This window comes from Aquarana catesbeiana, linkage group LG07, assembly GCF_042186555.1.
Source record: "Aquarana catesbeiana isolate 2022-GZ linkage group LG07, ASM4218655v1, whole genome shotgun sequence".
In the NCBI taxonomy this organism is placed as follows: domain Eukaryota; kingdom Metazoa; phylum Chordata; class Amphibia; order Anura; family Ranidae; genus Aquarana; species Aquarana catesbeiana.
Window position 1 is genome coordinate 85,197,616 of NC_133330.1, and position 23,317 is coordinate 85,220,932.

Here is a 23,317-nt window from a genome sequence, read left to right on the forward strand (position 1 = left end):
TGCCTTTTGCCTGGCTGTACTTCCACACACAGCCACTAGTTCCTGACTTGAACTCACTGTGGAGCAAGGACCCGGATTCCACCGTCTTGTGCCCGCATTCTCCACCACTTGTAACATCGGGGGTTGGTTTAGCTTAACGGTAGAGCTTACCAGTGAGCTGAGTCCACGCCAGATATGCAGTTTTAAGGGCTTGTAGGCCCACTTTTATTAAAGAAAGAAAATGTCCGATAACAGAAGAGTTGCCCACACAGGGGTTTCAGCTTTCCACAGCAACAATGTAAGTTCAATCAAAAATACCAAGCCACCTGGCTCTCTTTAGCAGCACTGCTGCTCAGACTTATGCTTCAGCCCTCTCAGCTCTATAACAGAGTTCCTGTACACCCAGTACCTCAGCACTCTTTTTCAGCTTCCTTTTCCAGCCCACAGGCTTGGACCCTCTGTCTACTCTGACAGACCTGTGCAGACATGCACACTTCTCCCTTGCTTGCCTGGACTCCTCGGGAGGGTGGAGCAGTCTCCAACTGGGAGCCTTGAGGTCTTCCCATATCCTCACTATAAGTGCTGTGCTCACCTGAGCACACACCCTGCTGGTAATCTCCAAAGTCTGGACACAAGGTTAGAGATCCCGTCCCACCCAAGACACTATGGAATCTCCAAACTACAGAGCCCCATGACCAAATACCAAAACCTGGAGAAAGCTGCGAAAGCAGTTTTCTCCAGTCCACATTTATGCTCTGTAGCCTTGCACCAAGCAAATGTGCATACCCTGTGTCCCCCAAACTATCAATTTTACCTTGACAGCATCTCCTACTGTCACAATATATATATATATATATATATATATATATATATATATATATATATATATATATATATATATATATATATATATATATATATATTTTATATATGAAAATTGATAAATCCTGATGTACTGATCTAATTTCTTGAGGCCCTAACATGCCAGGACAGTACAAATACCCCACAAATGACCCCATTTTAGAAAGCAGATGGTCTAAATTATTTAGTGAGAGCCATGATGGGTTTTTGAAGTGAAAATAGTGAAATGTTTTACATACTGTCACCAGTGCAGTACAGCAATATAGTTTTATCACATTAACATTGTACTCTCTAAGGGCCCTTTCACACGTGCAGACCGTTTGTCCGTTTTTTCATACATCCGTTTACGGATTTAAACGGACATCAATGCTACTCTATGGGATAGCGGACGTTAGCGGATAATTATCCGCTAACGTCCGTTAACATCCATCTCCGTTAAGCTCCGTTTTTTTGGACGGAAGAAAACCCTATTTTTATTCCGTAAAAAAAAACGGAACTGACAAAAACGGATGTTGGCGCCATGTAGACGTTTCGCTGGTGCAAACTCTTCTGAACAAAGCTTGAAACGGTCGTTTATAAACGCCCGTTTTGTCGCATTTGCATGCCGCGTTGAGCCTCGTTTAGCTTTTTTTGTATTTAGCGTGTCACTTGCCACATCACCTGCCACAAGTTGTGGATTGTCCACCTGCCACGTCACCTGCAAATGCCACCTGCCATGTGACCTGGCCACGTCACCTACAAACGCCACCTGCCATGTGACCTGGCCACGTCACTTGCAAACGCCACCTGCCATGTGACCTGGCCACGTCACCTAGCCACGTCACCTGCAAAGCCACCTGCCACGTGACCTGGCCACGTCACCTGGCACGTCACCTACAAACGCCACCTGCCACGTGACCTGGCCACGTCACCTGCCAACGCCACGTGAGCTGGCAACGTCACCTGCAAATGCCACCTGCCATGTAACCTGGCCACGTCACCTGCAAACGCCACCTGCCATGTGACCTGGCCACGTCACCTGCAAACGCCACCTGCCATGTGACCTGGCCACGTCACCTGCCATGTCACCTGGTCACGTCACCTGCCACGTTGTCATCCCGCAGTGTACAGCAAATATATCCTAAACGGCGCAGAGATAATTACAGTACTTCTAGTGAAGACTTTTTATAGGCTTACCTATATGTAAAACTGACAAAAATAGTTGTTAAAAACCACTGTGTTCCACATATGGGTTTTAAATAGTATATATAATTGTCATGTTGGAGTTCTATCAGTTCATTGTGTCTACTGTTCCTATGCAAGCGAAAAAATCATGACAAGGTGGAGATCCCTAAGAGACCGCTATAGGCGGGAGCTGAAAGAGAACGCTAAAGAAACTCGGAGCAGAGCAGGATAGTCCACAAAAAAAAAAGCCTCTTCTTTGAGATGCTGGACTTTTTGAGATGTGTGATGGACTTAAGAAGGTAAGTAAATACATTATTTCTCCTCTATATTAAATTAATTGGCCTAGTCGAAATAATCATATACTCCAAAGAGGAAGTAAACCATAAAAAAAAAACCTACAAGACAAAGGCATAATGAGCTAGTATGCATAGCATACTAGCTCATTATGAATTACTTACCTTAGATAGAAGCCCCCGCAGTGGCCCTCGTTCCCCCTCCCCCGTCGCCGCCATCACTCTTGGAGTGACTTCCGGGTATCGTGGCTCCGGTGCTGTGACTGGACGTAGCCGCAATTATGTCATGCGTGCGGGAGCCACCAGTCAGGCTACTATCGCCTTCAGAAACGGCACGCCTAGTCAGGCGCCGTTGTCTACGTGTTTTCAGCAAATATCTCCTAAACCGTGTAGGTTTAGGCGATATTTCTTGCACCTACCTGTAGGTAAAAGTGGTCTGTAAGGTTTACAACCAATTTAACAGTAATGACACACATGGATCTATGTATTGTAATAACTATACTGTACTGAGCTGTAATCCATCTATGTACAAATATTTTACAGTACCACCAGCAACATTTCTGAAACAGAAGAGGAGGGGGATGCAGTGGACACCCAGCCTGCACAAGAGGAAGACATGGGAATTAACGAGCAAGGTCCATCCTCCCAATCGACAGCAACAGCCATGCTTGAAAGACAACATGTACCTGTAAGTATCCTTTATAAAATGCCCCATGTTGAAATGTTGACAAAATAAAATGTGCTAATAAATGTTCCACCCCTCAGATTCGTTCTGTTGGAGCTACCGCACCGAGAGCCAGGAAACGTCACGGACATCCCAAACGTGACATGGATGCAGCCATGTTAAGTTTTATGGAGGAGATGAGGGCAACAAGAAGGGCTGATACCACCGACCCATTTTCAGACCCCAATAACGAAGATGCTAGTTTTGTTAGGAATGAATCTATACCACCATCTAGTTAAAGTTCCAACTGAGCGTAAAATGGATGTTCAAATGTCGATCTTTAATTTTACTGGTGTGTGCATAAGGGCTGCAATGTCCGGAGAACCCATGCCACCAGTCATTACCCATCACCAACGTCCATACCATGGTGAGCAAGCTCCACAACATTCATTTCACTATCCATATCATCCAGGCATTAACCCCCATCACCAACGTGCACCAGCCCCCACTGCTCAAAATGTTGTACCCCCACCGCAAGTGGCACCCACCTATGAGTCCTCCAGTTCACAGGCCACTTCGTATAGTCATTCCTCCCAGTCATCCACTCCCTATTCCACTTCCCACAGTCCTTATTATCAGGACCTTTAAAGAATACCCATTTTAAGTTGCCCCGTTGTAGTTGGCCACCAAGTTTGCACTGAAACACTAGATGTTATATATGTGTATGTTTGTATAATTTTTGAGATATTTGTTGTGGTCATTGTCTATTATTAATAAAAATAATTGACTGCATGGAAAATGTAATTTTATTATTGTACTCTATATAAACCAAAAACAACTGATACAAATGAATGTGGTGGTCCTAGGGTGAGTGATCGATGTTGGCACTAGGAGACTAAAAACAACAAGCTTTAATCATACACTGATAGAGGTTACAAGACTGCTATACTGCTAACATGAAAATTTATTATTTTGTCAAACTATTGAATTTCCATTTTCTATGGGAAAACAAATACAATGCAGGGTACCAAAAGGGGGCCAAACATGGTACTAGTAAATTGTACCTAATAAAGTGCCTGGTGAGTGTTTTTACACATGTTAATACTGCCACGGAACCTCTCCCTCTGGGGACATGAAATAGTTTGCAAACGTATCACGCATGGTAACGACTGAATTGTTGGGTCGCAGTCCGGTAAACCGTACAGAAGGTAAATCGATCTCGTCCTCTTCCTCAACAGAAATTCCTTCTTTCTCACGTATAATGTTATGGAGGACACAACATGCTTGTATAGCTAGTTCGGCATTCTCCAGGCTCAGCTGAATTGTTGTATTGAATATGCGCCACTTGCTTGTCAAAATGCCAAAGGTGCATTCAATAAGGCGCCTTGCACGACTCAACCGATAGTTAAAAAATTTTTTGGGGGGAGTTAGATTGTGCCTGGCATAAGGCCTTAGGAGATGCCCAGAAAGTGCAAATGCCTCATCAGCTACAAGCACATGTGGCATATCTGGCCCTACAGTTCTTGGAAGAGGTTTGTCTGATGGTAAATGAAAGTGGCCCTCAAGTAGTCTTCTCCCCATTTCTGATGCTGTAAACACTCTTGAGTCTGCAGTAAGTCCATAAGCCCCAATATCTACAGCTACAAACTTACAATTACTGTCACAGATTGCCATAAGCACAAGGGAGAAGTATTTCTTATAGTTAAAATATTGTGAGCCAGATCCAGGTGGCATCTGAATTTGGATGTGTTTCCCATCCAGGGCTCCAACACAATTAGGGAATTGGGACTTCTTCCAAAACCCATTTGCAATTTCCTGCCACATGAATGTATCTGGAACAGGCATTGCAGTACACCAAATCTCCTCCCATATTGCTTGACAATTGTTGTGCACAATTCCAGAAATTGTAGAGGTTCCCACCAAAAAGTAGTGGTTTAGGGACGTATAGGAAAGACCTGATGCCAGAAACCGAGGAAGAGTAGAACAAATGATGAAAGGAATCCTACATTATGCTGGACATAATCAAGCAGAAAGGCTGGCTGGCTTATCTCAGGGTAAGCAGAAGTCGCTCCTCTGGTGGCACACAACGTCTCATATTCATGTTCATCCTTTCCAAATGGGGATGCAACTTTTCTAATAAAAATTCCAAGGTTGGTACAGACATTCGCGTAAAAATTAAAACATTTTTGTGTGAAACGTCGCAGTTCTGCATAATGCAGAGCAAAAAACCCTTCAGTGGGCATCTTGGAAACGTCACGGACATCCCAAACGTGACATGGATGCAGCCATGTTAAGTTTTATGGAGGAGATTAGGGCAACAAGAAGGGCTGATACCACCGACCCATTTTCAGACCCCAATAACGAAGATGCTAGTTTTGTTAGGAATCTATACCACCATCTAGTTAAAGTTCCAACTGAGCGTAAAATGGATGTTCAAATGTCGATCTTTAATTTTACTGGTGTGTGCATAAGGGCTGCAATGTCCGGAGAACCCATGCCACCAGTCATTACCCATTGAATGGGATGTGTCCAGTACCTGCGTCTTATTGCAGTAATCTTCCTGGTCATGCTTTTCTGTCTCCTCCAATAAGATAGCATGACAAATAATGTCACATGCTCAAAAAATCTGACCAAATCCATTGCTCTAAATAAGCACGTACACTACAGCAAGGAATCAGGAAACACAAAGCAAGCTGAAACCACAAAGCAGCATGGGAAGCACAATGCACGCTGGAGAATACAAAGAATCATGGGAAAATTCCCATAATTCATGAAAAAATTATAAAATACAGTTCTGAAAAAAAAACAAAAAAAACGGACATAAACGGATGAAAAATGGACGATAACGGATGGAAAACGGATGATAATGGATACTGACAACAAAATATGTGACTGAACTGATCTAATGAACAGTCCGCACGTGTGAAAGGGCCCTAAGTGATCAGGATTTTTGTTTTCTTTACACATTGTGTTTGCTTATAGCAGTGAATTACAATGCTATAAAGCAAGCATTTTACTGAATGAAACTGATTCAATTTGTTTTGTTAAGGTCATGTGGCCAGGTATGGTTTGGGGGGGGGGGGCTCATCCCCAACCCCCCCCCCCTTTCCTGACCTGCTGGGCTGCATGCTTAGATAGCTTAGATAAGGATCTGGTATGGATCTTGGAGGGGACCAACACTTTTTTTTTCATTTCTTTTTCATTACCGGCATTCTTGTCGCTCACAAGTCACATGTAAATCATGCAGGTGCAACTTTCATGCGACTTTTGAGGGTTTACATTGAAGTCTATGGCCCACGAGTTGCATGAAAGTTGGACCAAAGTAATACAGGAACAACTAAGTCGCACAGATATGAAGTGGTACTCATTGGGAAACATAGGGTGCAATTCCAAGTCACACAAGTGTGAAAGGGGCCTAAATATAAGCCCTTACTGTATGCCACTTTGCCTGTTTGGGTTGTTCTGAGTTACACAGATTCATAGATTATAAAGTGATTTACTAGTCTTGTAATTTTTTTTTTTTTTTTTTTTACGATGGCTAAGAAAATCTGTGCTTCTTTCAACCATATAATGAGGTTAAGCAGAAAATTCTACTTTAATAAATTTTCCTTAAACGGACAAGTGCATTCTTAACACTAATTCGCTTTTTTAATAAATTCAGGCAAATGAAGCAAAAAAAATATAACCTTTTACTGTTCTCTCCCTGGGAGTGGTCATCGGTGGCCCTGCCAGCTCACAGCACCTGAATATGTGTAGAGAGCTACATAACACAAGACTGACCAGCATATCTGGGATGTGCATGTTTCTAAAGCCCCATACACACTATCAAATTTTCTGTTGATTTTTGTCTTCAGATACACCGAAACCATGTAGTGCAAGGGCCTGCCTGATTGCATACAAATTGAAACTCCTAAGGTTTTACCTCATATTATATGGTTTTGGTAAATCTGAAGGAAAAAATCAGCAGAAAAGCTGGTAGTGTGTATGGGGCTTTAATGTTTTCTCAGCCGCACAGACACATGAAAAAAGTTCAGCAGAGAATGCCTTGTTTCTGCAGCTTCTCTCTGTACTCTTGTTTGCTTGCTTAAATACAATGTGCCATTTTATGGCTAATGGTAATGTCACAAGGATGGGAAGCAGTTCATAAATATAAATATATTGTCAGGTTATGAACAGTAGCCCTTTCTCCAGCAGTACCTGTGCACTGAAGTACTTTCTGTACTTCAGTACTTTCTGCTCCTGAGAGGAAGTCTCTACTAATATGGAGAGTTAAATTGATGGATAGGATCGTATTGCATATTGGGTTTGCAACACACAAAACACAAAAAAGTATTTTTCCTGACAGGAGCATGGGAATAATGTGAAAAATGTCAACTTATTGATTTTGGTTGTTTCATGTAGTAAACACCAATAAGAGATTCACAGTGCATTGTGTGTTTTGGCTGTTATCTTTTTTAACCTAATTGGTGTTTAAAACAAACATTGCACTTTTTAGGGTCCACTCAGCATTTGTGTTGGAATGCGCTTGGCAGCGTTGCCCAGCAAAGTCTGCTGGGCAACGCTGCAGTACTTTTTTTTTAGCACAGCATATTGAGGAAGAACACCTACACATCATCAATGTCTCTTGTGACATTTCAATAAAGTTCTAAACAAAACAAAAAAAAAAAAAAACAAAAAAAAATATATATATATATATATATATATATATATATATATATATATATATATATATATATACACACACACACACACACACACACACTGCAATGTGCTGGGATTGGTGCTTCAGCACTGTGTCACCCCAGCACACACAAGGGGCTGTGCGTTCAGTACGGCTACTGGTGTGAATGGACTCTCAAAGGGGAAATACAATCTTTTCAATATTTTAGATGTATGTGTGAACATGATTTGCTGTATGTAAATAATTGTATCTTTTTGTTTGATCCCCCACACAATACTGTAGCACGACATCAGAAAAAGAAGCCCCAGTAGCTTTTAGAGCTTGGGGCATTTTTAATCATTCCTTTTTTTCCTGCACAAAACCATGTATCTTGTTTGCATCTGGGGTGCCAAAAACAAAGTAAGACGCTGCAAGTCCAACATGCATATTTTGCGTGTTTCGTGAATGCATGCAAAATTATGTGATTTGGTATGCATTCATGTGCTAGACAGTTGTGAATGCAGGCTAAAATGTTATTAAAACCTTGCCCTAACTGTGCCAGTTATCTCAGTACAAGTCTAATGCCCCGTACACACGGTCAGACATTGATCGGACATTCCGACAACAAAATCCTAGGATTTTTTCCGACGGATGTTGGCTCAAACTTGTCTTGCATACACACAGTCACACAAAGTTGTCGGAAAATCCGATCATTCTGAACGGGGTGACATAAAACACGTACGTCGGGACTATAAACGGGGCAGTAGCCAATAGCTTTCATCTCTTTATTTATTCTGAGCATGCGTGGCACTTTGTGCGTCGGATTTGTGTACACACGATCGGAAATTCCGGCAACAGATTTTGTTGTCGGAAAATTTTATAGCCTGCTCTCAAACTTTGTGTGTCGGAAAATCCGATGGAAAATGTGTGATGGAGCCCACACATGGTCGGAATTTCCGACAACAAGGTCCTATCACACATTTTCCGTCGGAAAATCCGACCGTGTGTACGGGGCATTACAGACTGGGTTTGCCTTACTATTCGGCAGTCTCTAATTATATGAAACACCCATAAATGCTCGTAGTCCCCAAAGACCATGTCATCTTTTGCCTAAGCTTCATTTCACATGAGGAACATCAACTAAAGTATTGTAATGGCAAGAAAGACGTAGGTTTTACTCAAAATGCTAATGCGATTTGGTAATGCAGACATGTGCTCTACTAATTAATGTGAAGTATAAATTTTAATGATGGAACCACTTTAATAAATCATACCTTATAAAAGAGGATGAAAGTTTGTTCCAACAGATCTTTCTTCCAAATTTAATAAGGTAGATAACTATGGTTATGAAATAAGAGATACAAAATACTCAAGATTTTACCCTCAGATCTTCATACAGAATGTGTGACTACAAGGATTGCAATTATCAGGGGATTTCCCATTGATATTAGCAATGTAATTGTTTATATGAATAATTCATATACATGGTAATGACTGTGATTAGGGTGCTTATTATAATTGTGTTGTTCAATTAATGTACAGCAACAATTCTACTTCTGAGTTTCCTCTGTTAATTATTCTTTGCTTCCAAGCCCCCTCCTTCCCATGGCTCTTCAGATATGTATTTCATATAGATTGAAGCCAGCAAACTTAAAGTGATTGTAAAGTTTTTTTTTTTTTTCAATAACAAACATGTCATACTTACCTGCTCTGTGCAAGGGTTTTGCACAGAGCAGTACCGATCCCCCTTTTCTGGAGTAATCTGGCAGCTCTCCTCCTCTTCATTGGGTGCCTCCACGGAGAGACGCTTTCCATGGTGGCACCCGTGTGGGCGTGCTCACGAGTCCAGCTGTTGTGTCCATTGACACAGACAGCAAGACTTGGCCCCGCCTCTGGATCCAATGTCACAAGATTTGATTGACAGCAGCGGGAGCCAGTGGCTCCCGCTGCTATCAATCTATCCAATGATGACCCAAGACAGCGGCTGGAGCTGCTGGGCTCGTGCTCATTGCTGGAACAATCGGGTTCAGATAAGAAAAAGGGGGGGGGGGGTCTGGGGGGGCAGCTGAAGCACAGAAGGTTTTTCACCTTATTGCATAGAATGCATGAGACTTTACAATCCCTTTAAAGTAGATATGTGGCCAGGCTATGGACATTCAAATATATAGGTCTAGAGACAATAGAACACAAGAGAGAGGCGCCAAGGAGCCTTATCATGTAGTAAGTGGGATTTACTGGGGTGAATTACAAAAACAATAAATATGAACTCACAGATGTGGAACAAGGCTAGGTATAGCTTGATCATAGAAAGTCCAGGGCCAAGGTTGGTGGATGGGGTAGCTGTGTATGCACAGGATGCAGAGCTGCTGGAGCGCTTTGACCGCCGACGTCAATACTGTAGAAGCACTGTGACTGGGATCAGAGATGACTAGAACCTGCCGAAGGTCTGTTTTTAGATCCATTCCACACAGGCTTCAACTTGTATAAGCATGAACAGCAATCTTTTATGAAACTTTCAGCAAGCTTCTGCAACATTTTTGGCAAGCTTTCAGCAGCTCTCGCTGTTCCTTTGAAGTGCCTTTCAGCTTCTGTATGTAAATGTTATCCACAGATCTCATTGGTATTGCTGGTTGTAACTTTAAAACAAGCTGCTAGCAGGCTTCAGCAGGCTTTTAACAAGCTTTTAAGTAGCGCTAAAGCCTGCTATAAATTGTTTTACCAGTTTCCGCCCACGATATAGTCAAATGACGGCTAAAGTGCAGTCACCCAGCTTTGGGAGTATGTCTACTGTCTTCCCGTGATCGTGCTTCCCCTGTGTGCCTTGGACACAGCGCATCACAGATCAATGTAAAGGGCCAAGCACAGCGGCCCTTTACCACATGATCACTGTGTCCAATCACAAATGAGCACAAATGTAAACACAGCGGGTCATTGGGGGTTGACAACTCCCTTTCCCTCACACAGAGACCGAGTGTGAGGGAAGGAGACATATGTGTGCCAGACAGTGATTTGTGCCGCGTACACACGACCGGACTTTCCAGCAGACTAGGTCCGACGGGATTAGTCCGGACAATCCGATCGCATGTGGGCTAATCTGTTCATTTTTCAGGGGAAAAATCAGACGGACCTAGAAATAGAACATGTTTCAAATCTATCTGATGGACTCAATTCCGACAGACTTAAATCAGGAAATACGTTCGTCTGTGTGCTGGTCCGACGGACCAAATGCGAAGCAAGGGAAGCTATTGGCTACTGGCTATTGAACTTCCTTGTTTAGTCCCGTTTACCTCATCACAATCAAAACGAACGGACTTACGAATAGACTTAGTCCGTTCGTTTGTGGGCAAGTCCGTTCGTTTTGAAAGTCCGTCGGAATTCCGCCGAAAGTCCGTCGGACCTAGTTTGCCGGAAAGTCCAGTCGTGTGTACGCGGCATTACTGTTTTTTTTTCAAGTGCTTTACAGTGCCACCCAGTGACCAGTAGTGGTGCACCAAAATAAATATTGTGGACCAAAACCAGAAATTCATAATAGATGGGAAAACAGAAACCGAAATGTGCAGGTTTAAAAAAAAAAAAGTCATTAATGTGGCTGGCGTTTTTGCACTGACGTCAATAGGATGTGATTTTGCAATGAAGTCAATAGGACACAACATGCCATTATCAGCACTTTTTTTTATTTTTTTATTGACAAAATGCTGATAACCCTATTTTTGGCGGCCGATATATCGGTGCATCCCTAGTGCCCATCAGTGTCACACAGTGCTCATCAGTGCTGCCTCAGTGCATAGCAGTGCTGCTTATCAATGCCTGTCAGTCTTGCCTTCTCAGTGGAGCCTCATCAGCACCGCCTCATTAGTGTTCTTTAGTGTCCAGCTTATCAGTGTAGCTTCTGTGCAGTGCATTAGTGCACATCAGTGCAACCTCCTTAGTGGACACCAATGCAACCTCATCAGTGCACATCGGTGCCTATCAGTGAAGCCTCATCAGTAAAAATCAGTGCGCACCACAGCAGCCTCATCAGCACCCATCAGTGCAGCCTCAATAGCATCTATCAGTGCAGCCTCATCACTGCAACTCATCACTGCCCAGTGCGGTGCATTAGTGCACATCAGTGCAGCATCATCAGCACCCAGCAGTGCAGCCTCAGCACGCAGCAGTGCAGCCTCAATAGTGCACCCTAGTGTATCCTCATCAGTGCAGCCACATTTGTCCCAGTGTCCTCATCCCAGCAGTTTGTCATCACAGCCCACAGTCACCCAAATGTCTAAAAAAAGTAAGGAGGTGTACCAAATCCAAAGTATGACTGAGGAGAAGAAGCTCTCGGTATCTGAGTCTGCTTCTGATTACAAACCCGTTTTAAGTAGTGGGTATGCTACAGAATCAGAGAAGGAGGAAAGTGTGACTACCAAACAAAAGGTGAGGAGCAGGCTACCACCAGTAATGCAGTGGCATCCATCAGTAGCATCCACAAGTAACGGAGTACCTCTGCAAGAAAACCCAGGAACTAGTGGGCTGTCACGTCAGCCCCAAAGGGTTAGGGCTAGTCTACCAGATGCACTTTAAAACCCTCTATGGCTTTCCCCTAACTCAGGAGCAACACATATCCCCCTTTTACTGCACAGCCAGGTGTCCAAGTCAACACAAAACATTTTGCACCCACAAATTAATTTTTCACAGATGACTTATTACATTCAATTGTGGACCAGTGCAACCTCTATGCCCAACAATTTTTAGCCAACACCCATCTTCAGGTTATGCTTGTCCCTATGAATGGAAACTTAACAGTGAAAGAAAGTAAAATCTTTTTGGTCCTCACATTTAATATGGGACTCACAAAAAAAAAGAATTACACTGGTCCACCCACACCATCCATCACAGTACAACGCCCCGTTATGGGTGGAAACACTACAAGTTATGCAACAGAGCCACAGAGTACACATATGCCTTCCATGTGTACAAAGGAAAGGACACCCAGCTGCAAATCCCCAGAAGGAATGGCCTAGTCCAGAAACCAGAATGTGAGCATAAATACAATATGTTCACGGGGGAGTCGACTTCAAAGATCATATGATCCAGCCCTATCTTGCTACAAAAAGAATGCAACATTGGTACAAGAATCAGAGAAGGAGGAAAGTGTGCCTAACAAAGGCGAGGAGCAGGCTACCACCAGTAATGCAGTGGCATCCACCAGTAGCATCCACAAGATGCCGTTTATAATTCATATGTGATCTACCGCAAATCCACTGAGAGACCCGTATCCTTTCTTAGCTTTCAGGAGGAAATTGTCACTACCTCTTTGTACCCGGAAAACTCACCAGAAAGCATTCGCTCAGATGCAGTGAACAAACTCCACAAATGCCATTTTCTCGATAAAGTCCCTCCCAGAAAAACAGGCCGAAGACGTAACTAAAAAAAAAAAAATGTCGGGTGTGCTCCAGAAGGGGCGTTAGACGAGACACCAGTTATTATTGCCCCCAGTGTCCTTCCCAACCTCTGCCTAGGTGACTGTTTCCACCATTACCATATTTCGCTACAATATTAGTGAAGTATGGCGAACGTAATTCTGAATTCCTGCCATTTGCCTTCACATTCCTCATGCCTCTGCCTTCTCCTGAACTGACCCTGGCCTGTTATTCAACCATGCCTCTGCCTGCTGCCAAAACTGACCCTGGCCTGTATATATTGACGATGCCTCTGCCTTCCACCTGAATTGACCTTGGCCTGTTAATTGACCACGTTTTTGCCTGCTCTTTTGCCCTGCTACTGTAGTAGTGGGATTTAAGATAACACAGGGATCTCACATATGTTAGGGGCTTAAGAATAGTTTTTCTGAGTGGAGAAAAAGTTTTTGGTTTTATCCAGGCTTGGGGTCTGGAGACCAGAGACTTTGAAGAGATTTGTGTGGGAAGAAGCCTCTACCCCTGTGCCCAGGTCTTACCTGACTGAGGCCCTAAGCGTGATATTTCTGCTTGCTGCTGACTTACCCTGTGTCAGGACTTTATCTGCAGCAGATGCTCACGAAGACCTGATATTCCTGCCAGTATATTACATGGCCGCACAAATGCATGCGGCGTTCACAAATGCGAGCTAACACGATTGCACACTTTTACATAGGTGTGCGCAGGCATGAATGCACACTGATACGGTGCCAACCCAGACTGGCACCAAATGGTCTTTATAAGGGAGCCAGTATCTCTCTGTGATTGCTGATGATCTTCGGCTCTCTGGTGCATTTGTTCCTGTGACACCCTTGCATCTGTGAATACCTGTTACCGACTCAGCTTGCCCCTGGACCTGTCTTCTGCCTGCCTCCTGATCTGATCTTGACTTGTTAAACTCACCGTCTTATCCTGCTCTTCTGTGAATGAACTTTGCTACCCTCTTGACCACATCCGGTAACTGACCCTGGCTTTGAACTGGCTTCTCTCCTGACTCCTGCTCTGCCTAAATCCTGCTATTTCCCACGGGCTCCACCTGTCTGCAGACTATATCCTGGTGTCTCATCTGAGTACCTGGACATCTCGTCTAAAAACTCTCCAGTCATAACACCCCTGCAAGCTATTCCAGCAGGTAACCTGTGCTTCTTTGAGCCTGACTCCTCCTGTTCCACCTTCAGGGGAGTTTGGAACTTAGACGCAAGGGAAGCCCTCTCTTCATTGGCCTCCAGCACCAGGTACGTGATACTCTGGCTTGTTAATTAATCATGCCTCTGCCTGTCACCTGAGCTGGATTCACCTCTACCTGTTACCTGTACTGGCTATGGACTGTGTTCCTGCCTACTGCCAGGACCAATTTTTTTTTTTTTGAAAAGCCAGTGGAGTGCAAAACACACCCAAAAACTTCCAACTGGTGCCAAAAAAAGTGCACACACATAAAGAGTAACACACAAAAACATGCAACGGGTGTTACACTGATCCTCCACTAGGGAAGGACCTTACCCTGACCTCCCGGGGCGTTAGGCTTCAGAAGGGGACTGAGGTACTTCACATGGGTCCATCTGGCCGAAACCAGACGGACTCCCGTTCTCTGGAAGGTCTGCCGAAACAGACCCACCCAAGTACTAGGTGGGACTCCCCCGAAGGGAGACCCCATGAGAGAGGGCGAACCAAGCCAGAAGGCCTATGTCCACCCCCTCCCAAGACTTTCAGAGTAGGCCCGAGGACCCACACCCTACTCATCACACTGTGACAAATGTGCATACACAACAAACAAAAAAATACAATAAAGTGACAAACACGGGGATAAATAAAAAGAAAGTGGGGAGAAGGAAGTGGGAGCGTGAAAAGTGACCATTGTGTAATACAATGGCCGGCCCTCCAGCCAGGAATAAAAATTTCCCCTGGTCCTAGCCAAAAGGCTCGGCCCTAGAGGCAGGTGCGAGAAACGTGTGTTGTGGTAAAGTGACCATGGTGCCATAAATCAAGTGCCAAAACACTGTGACTGTACGGCACCCCTGAACTGCCTCTTCAGGTGCACATTCACCACTGGCTTTTCGTGCAACCCTGACCACCAACCCAGACCACAGCAGCCCCCACCCCAGCCAGGAAGGCCTGAAGTCCTGGAAGCTTGGTGAGAGCCCTTTACCATCAGGCCTCACCGTCGCTCCCATCCCTCCTACCTAATTACATTTGGGAAATACTGACCGCTCCCCTGGTGGGAAAGAGGAGCCAGTGTTCTCTCCTGAAAAACTGACCGGAGCTAGAGCTACCCCAATCTAGGCCACAAGGCCAGGGACCCGACCCTCTGGCCAGACCCAATGGTTCTCCATCCCCATCAGAAGGCTTCCCTTTCGGCTATGAACCGCACCAGGTTACCTTTACACCAGCAGGTTCTGCATAGCCTCCGCCATCCCTCATACCACCTTGCCGTAGATCAGGGACAGAAGCAATCGCCACCTCCTGGCAACTGATAAGAACAGATACTACACTTGATTTTAGCCAAAATGCCGAGAAGCGATACTGCCAGGACCAATACTTTGGCTGTGCTGATCACATCTCTGCCTGCTGCCTGGACCAATGCATTTGCAGTGCTGACATTATCTCTGCCTTCTGCCTGTAATGACTATGGAGAGTATTCCTGCCTGCTCCCTGGATGATTCCTTTCGCTGTCACTGACCACATCCCTGCCTATTTCCTGGACCAATGCTTTTTTCTGTGGACAACTACACCACTAAAACCATAGGTAGCCTTTTGTTTACCGTGGGAGAAAAGCAAGTTGCGCCAAAAACTAAGTGCAGCAGACGATGCAGCGAATGGTATATTTAATTAAAATCAGCCAAAGGCTACTCTCACTTATGAAGATCAATAGGCAAATAAAAAGTATAATACTGTGGTCACTCAGCGGGTCCCCAATGGATGGTGGCGTATAGATGTTAACACAGGAGGAGAGGAACAACCGGCCAGACATCCATCTTGTCGTCTCGGGTCCAGCATGGAACACACTCGGAGTTGCATGGGAAGTGACTTCAGAACACGAAGAAAATGTTTCAAAGCATCCGCTTCTTGGTCAGATCTAAATGGCCACTGATCCAGGCCCTCCAAGTGCCTTCAATGCTGGTTCCGAGACGAGCCGGATGTCCGGCCGGTTGTTCCTCTCCTCTCGTGTTAACATCTACACACCATAATCCACCGGGGACCCGCTGAGTGACCACAATATTATATTGTTCTATGCCTATTGATCTTGAGTGTGAGTAGCCATTTGGCTGATTTTAAATGAATATACCATTCATTGCCTCTTCTGCTGCACTTAGGTTTTGGCGCACCTTACTTTTCTCCCATTGTTCTTCTAGAGAATGCTTTGCCACCAATGCTGCATACGTATACTCCCTAGACTTTATAGACTTTTAGTTGTGTTATCAGTGTGTTTCGGTACAATCTCGTTCCGCCATTCTGTTTTGTCTTGTTAGTCTTTTGTTTACCCTTTGCTCAGCAGAATGTATTTTGGGGTGTAATTCTTGGTATAGACAAATACTATGTGTTTGAAATATGAAGGGCCTTTAACCTCCCTGGCGGTATGATTATTTCGGATTTTAGGTGCTGAAAGCGGTACCATTATTTTGCATGGAAATTTGGCGTTTTATATTGTAGGTCTGTAAATCTTAACAATAACACACTTAAATCTGTCCAAACCAGAGTCTAGTAGATATCCCGGGTATGATAAAGTTTGAAACACAAAAACATAAATTATAATATAATAAATAAAAATAAATAATTTAAAAATTTTTTTAAAAATAGTAATAAAATAAATTTCCCCACAATTCACTATCGCTCAATTCTGCAAGTGTTCTAATTTACTATCGCTGTTTTCTAGCTGGTCTAAAGCCACTTTTGACGTAAAGGGACACTTTTTGGTTGCTATGGACAATCTCCAGTTTCCAGGCAGAAAGAACAGTGTATATCATGTAAAACTGCATGCAGGGCATGGGCCAGAGCACTGGGGACAAAAGGGATGTGAAATCATTTCATACAGTACTGTAATCTGTAAGATTACAGTACTGTATGTGTTATGATTTTGACAGTTTTTTGAATTTGCCGCCAGGCTCCGCCCCCGTGCGTCGCGCCGCTCGCAGGGAACGGAGCCTGGCACGGAGAGGCTTCGGAGGAGGACGGAGCCCTCGGACACTGCGGGGGACATCGCAGGATCCCGGGGACAAGGTAAGTAACGCCGCCCCAGGATCCTGCAATGCGATCCCGAGTGTGGCTCGGGGTTACCGCTAATGGTACTGAATTTTAACCCCGAGCCACACTCGGGAAAACCGCCAGGGAGGTTAAAAATTTGATAGTCAAGAAATCAGAAGCGTAGTTTATGTCCCTAGAACACCTGACGGTGATCCTTGGATGTTGGCCAGGCTGTAAAAAAAGTCTCACACATGTGGTATTGCCATACTCTGGAGGAGTAGCAAAATGTATTTTTGGGTGTAATTCTTGGTATGTACATGCTAGGTGTTATAAATATCTTATAAATGGATAACTTTGTGTAAAAAAAAAAAAAGATTTTTTTTTTCTTTAGGCATTTTCCAAAAACGTGTAAAAAAAATGCTCAAAAGACTCATTATGCCTCATAAAAAATATGTTAGGGTGTTTGCTTTCCAAAATAGGGTCGCTTTGCGGGAAATTCCATCGTCCTTCAAAAATGTTATCGGCAGTCAGAAAATTACATATGTAATTTATGCCCCTAGAACGCCCGAAGGTGCTTCTTGCATGTTGGGACTCTCTCTGTGGCCAGGCTGTGGAAAAGTCTCACACATGTGGCATCGCCATACTCAGGAGTAGCAGAATGTGTTTTGGGGTGTAGTTTTTTTGCAAAAGAACCTAAGAAAAACCCAGTGGTGATTAAAAACCACCAAAAGAAAGCTCTATTTGTGTGAAAAACAAATGATGAAAACTTCATATGGGTACAGTGTTGCATGACTGAGTAAGGCTTGGGTCTCATATATGCGAATTGGATGCGTTTTTAACTGTCCAATTCTCATAACATGTGAATGTGACCGGCTTTCAATGGAGCCAGTTTAACACATGTGCGGGGCAGCTGCGGTGTGGGTTTAACTACTTCCATACAGGGCATTTTCACCCCCTTCCTGCCCAAGCCAATTTTCAGCTTTCAGCGCTGTCGCACTTTGAATAACAATTGCACAGTCATACTACACTGTACCCAAATGAAATTTTTATCATTTTTCCCCCACTAATAGAGCTTTCTTTTGGGGGTATTTGATCACCCCTGTGTTTTTTATTTCTTGTGCTATAAACAAAACAAGAGTGACAAGTTTGAAAAAACACAATATTTTTTACTTGTTGCTAAAATAAGTACCGTATTTATCGGCGTATAACACGCACTTTTTTCCCCTTAAAATCAGGGGAAAGTCGTGGGTGCGTGTTATACGCCGATCCCCGCTATCGCTATGTGAATGTCGGCGATCGCCGCCGACATTTACATAGCGAGTAGTTTCAAATATGGCGCCGCGGACTTCGGAGGGACTCGGCGGTGCTGTACGAGCGCCGCCGAAATCACAGAGCCGAGATACACATAGTCGGGTGTATTCGGCTCTTTCCGGCGCCGCTCACTGTCACGCCCAGTCCCGCCATTGGACCTGTGTTATGTCCATCATAGGGCGGGACTGGGTGGGACTGTGAGCGGCGCCGGAAAGAGCCGAGAACCCTCGGCTATGTGTATCTCGGCGGCGTTCGTTCACTTCCGCCGGCGCCGAGTCTCTCCGAACTCCGCGGCGCCATATTTAAAACTACTACCATGTGTATGGCGGCGGCGGCAGCGGCAGGAGGCATGGACACTGGGGACAAGGCTGCAGAGACAAGGCTGCACTGGGGACAAGGCTGCAGGGACAAGGCTGCACTGGGGACAAGGCTGCACTGGGGACAAGGCTGCAGAGACAAGGCTGCACTGGGGACAAGGCTGCAGGGACAAGGCTGCAGGGACAAGGCTGCACTGGGGACAAGGCTGCAGGGACAAGGCTGCAGGGACAAGGCTGCACTGGGGACAAGGCTGCATTGATAAGGCTGCACTGGGGACAAGGCTGCATTGACAAGGCTGCACTGGGGACAAGGCTGCACTGACAAGGCTGCACTGACACTGAAAAGGCTGCAATGACACTAACAAGGCTGCAGATGAACACTGATGAGGCTGCATTGATGGGCATTTTAATGTAAGTTTCTTTTCCTTAAACTTCCCTCCTAAAAGTTTTTTTCCTTAAAATTCTCTCCTAAACTTGGGGTGCGTGTTATACGCCGGCGCGTGTTATACGCCGATAAATACGGTATCCAAATTTTTTTTTTTTTTTAAACAAATTTTTTCCTCAGTTTAGGCCGATACGTATTCTTCTACAAATTTTTGGTAAAAAATATCGCAATAAGCGTATATTTATTGGTTTGCGCAAAAGTTATAGTGTCTACAAAATAAGGGGATAGATTTATAGCATTTTTATTATTATTTTTTTTTTTTACTAGTAATGGCGGCGATCTGTGATTTTTATCGTGACTGTGATATTGCGGCGGACACATCGGACAATTTTGACACATTTTTGGGACCATTCACATTTATACAGCGATCCGTGCTATAAAAAGGCATTGATTACTGTATAAATGTGACTGGCAATGAAGGGGTTAACCAGGAGGGGGTGCTGTTGGGGTTAATGTGTTGCTAGGGAGTGATTCTAACTGTGGGGGGAGGGGATTCACAAGGGGAGGAGACCGATCGGTGTTCCCATGTACAAGGAACACACCATCGGTCTCCTCCCATCTGACAGGACGTGGATCTGTGTGTTTAAACACACAGATCCATGGTCCTGCTCGGTTACCGGGCAACCGCGGGTGCCCGGCGGACATCGTGGCCGCCAGGCACACGCACCGGGACCCGAGCGATGCGGCGGGCGCGCGCCCCCTGGACTGCCTGGTAGGCTGCGCCGTCATATGACGGCGGCCCAGAACAACAGCTGCACCATCCCGCCGTCATATGACGGTGGGCGGGCAGCAAGTGGTTAGAAAGGGCCCTGTGCAATTTTGGGTCTGGTTAAGGTGCGATTTCAGGTAAAAATTTGCACCTGAATCACACCTGTAAAACCTTGGTGTTCAGACTGCTCTCATACAAGCTAAAGCCTGTTTATACCATCTTGTTGCAGTAGAGCACCTGCAACCAGAAGGGCTCTGTTACACTTGCTTCAGCTTCAACATGCTTTTGTGATGTGTTTTTGATGCTTTGATAAATCTTTGGTGAAGCTTTATTGATGCACTTTTGAAGCTTTGTAGATGTCCTGTGTGTGTGAATATCTCATACCTGCAATTTCTCCAAAACACAGTGAAGCTAAGGCTGAATTAACCACTTCCGGACTGCCGCATGTCGATGTACATCCTCACTTTGAGGACGGATATCGTTGTTATGGCAGCAGCTAGCTGCCATAACCCCGGTATCACCGTGTTCGGCCTGCGGTCCGGTACAAGATAAAAGTGGTCTCTGCTGCGGATTCGCCACAAGATCACGTTTATCGGCGTTCGGGAGAGGCCCTCCCCTCCCGCAGCGATCCGGTGCCCTCCGCCGCTTACCAGAGCTGTCGGAAGCAGCGGAGGCAATCAGATCCTTCCCGTGGCTGTGCATGGAGACGAGTGAGGGGAAGATGGCCCCCACCCTTCTCCATGACACTGCAGGGCGGAAGCAACATCAAAATGTCACTTCCGCCCATAGCTCTTAAAGGGCCATTTTTAAAAAAAAAAAAATTTTACTGGCAATTTTTTTTTTTTTAATTGCATTTTAGTGTAAATATGAGATCTGAGGTCTTTTTGACCCCAGACCTCATATTTAAAAGGTCCTGTCATGCTTTTTTTCTATTACAAGGGATGTTTACATTCCTTGTAATAGGAATAAAAGTGACACAATTTTTTTTTTTAAACAGTGTAAAAATAAAAAATAAAAGGTAAAATAAAGAACAAAAAAATTTAAACGTGCCCTGTCCTGCCAAGCTCGCATGCAGAAGCGAACGCATACCTGAGTAGTGCCCGCATATGAAAACGGTGTTCAAACCACACATGTGAGGTATCGCCGCGATCGGTAGAGCGAGAGCGATAATTCTAGCCCTAGACTTCCTCTGTAACGCAAAACATGAAACATATCGAATTTTTTAAATGTCGCATATGGAGATTTTTAAGGGTAAAAGTTTGTCACCATTCCACGAACGGGCGCAATTTTGAAGCGTGACATGTTGGGTATCAATTTACTCGGCGTAACATTATATTTCACAATATAACAAAAAATTGGGCTAACTTTACTGTTGTCTTATTTTTTTAATTCAAAAAAGTGTTTTTTTTTTTTTAAAAGTGTGCTTGCAAGGCTGCTGTGCAAATACGGTGTGACAGAAAGTATTGCAACGACCACCATTTTATTCTCTAGGGTGTTAGAAAAATAAATGTATAATGTTTGGGGGTTCTAAGTAATTTTCTAGCAAAAAAAAAAAAGTTTTTAACTTGTAAACAACACATCTAAAGAAGAGGCCCGGTCCTTAAGTGGTTAAAGCCTCTCAAAAGATACAGGTGCTTCCAGCGAGCTTTGCCATAGACTTCTATGGAGGCTTTGAAGCACCACTAAAGTGACATGGGGTATAATTTTTGCAGCAAAGCCAAAGCAAAAGCAAGGTGTAAACAGGACTGTAAGCTAAAGATTTTATTTAGTGACAGGAGCTATGACTGGTGTTCAGAGAGCTTTAACAAAGCCGGGCTGAAGCCTTGTTTTGAAGGAAGTGTAAACTAGACCTAATACATATTAAATGCACTAGTGACATTCATTTTAAATGGCACCCCAATGCACATGCTGACAAACATGCAACACAATATGTGGTAATGCACAAAAGTGCATTGCAGTGCTCTGCCAAAAAGATCCCGTATGTTTGCTGTATGTACGTAATGTTTTTAAAAAACTTGTGTATGTGTACACTATTCAGTGTACATGTGCCAAATTGGGCGCCGCTGCTGAGGCCAACATGACAGTATCAAGTATGTGTAATAAGCAGCACCTGTGCCACGGCTTACACACCTTGATCTGAATGAGTCATTGATGCGCTGACCTTGGACAGTTATTCATGAATTACTACCCAAGGTTATTATTCGCATGCGCAGCCAATGTGGCATTGACTCATTCAGACATACAGAAAGTAATAAGTGGAGCAGGCACCACTGATTACACATCGTCAATAATGACATGATGGCCATTGCAGCAACAGTCAAAAGGGTCCCTGTGTATTGCCCATTGTATTCATGTAAAGGTTAGTGCAAAAGTTTACATGGGTACACCATAAATTATGTCCAAAATAATGCCTTCACATGCAGTTGTGCCTTATTTTTTTTATGCTGCTATACGAAGGGGACAATTTATGCTGCTATACCCAGCTGTGTGAACTATCCCATAGACTGGCACACAGATGCATACCAACTAAAAGCCTTATGCCGCGTACACACGGTCGGACTTTTCGGCTACAAAAGTCCGACAGCCCGTCCGACGGACATTTGGCGGACTTGAGGCAGACTTGCCTACATACGATCACACAAAAGTCCGACGGGTTCGTATGTGATGACGTACACCGGACTAAAATAAGGAAGTTGATAGCCAGTAGCTGCCCTAGCGTGGGTTTTTGTCCGTCGGACTAGCATACAGACAAGCGGATTTCTGGGTCCGGCGTAGTTACGACGTAAAGATTTGAAGCATGTTTCAAATCTAAAGTCCGTCAGATTTGCGGCTGGAGAAGTCAGCTGAAAGTCCGGGGAAGCCCACACACGATCGGATTGTCAGCCGGTTTTAGTCCTTTGGCCTCCGTCGGATTTTTGTAGACGAAAAGTCCGACCGTGTGTACGCGGCATTACTGAGCTTTTTTTTTTTTTTTTCATTGAAAGCCTATGGCGTGCATAACACACCCAAAAACTTCACCCAGTGCCAAAAAAATGTGCACACACATAAAGAGTGGTCACAAAAAAGTGCAACGGGTACACAGACGTGCCAATTCCCTGATCCCCCGGGGCGTTAGTCTCCAGACGGGGACAAAGGTACTTTATAATGGTCGATCTGGCCGAAACCAGACAGACCCCGTTCTCTGGAGGGTCTGCCGAAACAGAACCCACCCAAGTACTAGGTGGGGCTCCCCCGAAGGGAGACCCCATGAGTTAGGGCGAACGAAGCCAAAAGGCCATGTCCACCCCTTCCTAAGAC

General features: G+C 44.5%; 1 protein-coding gene and 1 pseudogene across 6 annotated transcripts in view; both read right to left on the minus strand.

Moving 5' to 3' along the window:
- IQSEC1 (IQ motif and Sec7 domain ArfGEF 1) overlaps positions 1–23,317 on the minus strand; it is a 1,490,190-nt gene that overhangs the window by 1,072,614 nt on the left and 394,259 nt on the right. The gene's annotated exons all lie outside the window — the stretch shown is intronic.
- Positions 15,445–15,578, minus strand: LOC141104002 (U2 spliceosomal RNA; annotated as a pseudogene).